The following is a 1,650-nucleotide window of genomic DNA, read 5'->3' on the forward strand; positions in this document are numbered from 1 at the left end:
GAGGAGCTCTATTGTAATTCACATGATTGAATGAAATTCTTCCTCTTCTCAATCTGATTGCTGTGGCTAAGGGAAATCTTCTATGCTTATTGTGATCCACTCACTTCGGAAAGAGGTTTGGGTCTTTTGGATTCCTATGTGAGCCTCGGAAGGGGAATCATAGGAATTAGAATTGAAGCTCTATCCCTCACAGTTCTCTTGACTAACACTATTCGGGAGGAATTGAGGGCTTGAGAATATGTGTGGCTTATGGATAAGAGAATGTGCTTAACCTCTTCTCATGATAATTTGATCAAGAAATTGGCAAATTGATTGTGATTAGAGAGATTGGATTGCCAAGAAATTGGGATCCAATCAATTACAATCCGCCATAGATCTACTTCATATATATGATTGAGAAGGGAGTTGAAACACATTGATTCATGATGGATTATGATATCTCCAATCCTTAATGAATCTTTCTTTTTGTTGTTCTTCACTTTAATTGTCCTTGAGTTCACTTTAATTTCTTTGATTTACTGCTTCCCTTTAATTTCCAGCACCCAAATCCTCTTTACATTTCATGTAATTTACTTTCCGTTGTCATTTATAGGGGTGTGCATGGTTCAGTTTTTCTATAAACTGAACTGAAACTGCACTAAACCATTTTAAATGGTTTAGAAACTGAACCAAACTGCTTTGTCACATATGAACCTGGTTCTAAACTAGTTTATAATACAGTGCACCAGTTTAAACCAGTTCATAAAAATAAAATTGGTTTTAATTAAAAAAACCAGTTTAAACTGGTTTATAGGCTAAAACTAGTTTTCACACTCTCCATCTTTCTTTCTCTCTCTTCTCTCCTTTTCTCCCTCTCTATCCCTTTCTCTCATTTCTCTCTCTCCCCTATCCCTCTCTCTCTGTCTCTCACTCCCTCTCTCTCCCATTTCTGTCTCTCTCTCTCTCCCTCTCCCTTTTTCTCTGTCTCTCTCAATTTTTCTCCCTCTCTCTCTTCCTCCTTCTCTCTTTCCTTGTACTCTTTTTCCCCTCTCTTCTCTCTCTTTCTCTCTCTCCTCCTCCTTCTCCTCTCTCTCCTCTTCTCTCTCTCTCTCCTCCTTCTCTCTCTTATTTTGGAGAAAAGAGGGAGAGAAAGAGAAGAAGGATATAGAGTGAAAAAAGGATGAGAGAGAAATAGAAAAGAGAAAAAGGAAGGAGAAAAAGAGAAAAAAGAGAGAGATGAAGGAGAAAAAAGAGAGAGAAAAGGCTAGAAAGAAGGGAAGGAGAGAGAAATAAGGGAACGAGAGAGAAATAAGGGAAGGAGAGAGAGAGGAATAGGAGAGAGAAAGAAAAAAGAGAAAAAATGAGAGAGAGAGAGAGAGAAAGAGGAAGAGAGAGGGGAGGTGGAGAAAGGACGGAGAGGAGAGAAATAAAAAGGAAAGAGGGAAAAGAGAAAGAGAGAGAGAAGGGGAAGGGAGGGAGGGAGAGAGAGAGAGAGAGAGAGAGAGAGAGGGAGAGAGAGAGAGAGAGAGAGAGAGAGAGAGAGAGAGAGAGAGAGAGAGAGAGAGAGAGAGAGAGAGAGAGAAGGGAGAGAGAGATGGAGATGGAGAAAGGGAGAGAGAGGGGAAGAGAGAGAAAAGAAAAGGTGGAGAGAGAGGGGAAGACAAAGAAGAG

The sequence above is a fragment of the Arachis ipaensis genome, chromosome B08, assembly GCF_000816755.2.
Source record: "Arachis ipaensis cultivar K30076 chromosome B08, Araip1.1, whole genome shotgun sequence".
Classification (NCBI taxonomy): domain Eukaryota; kingdom Viridiplantae; phylum Streptophyta; class Magnoliopsida; order Fabales; family Fabaceae; genus Arachis; species Arachis ipaensis.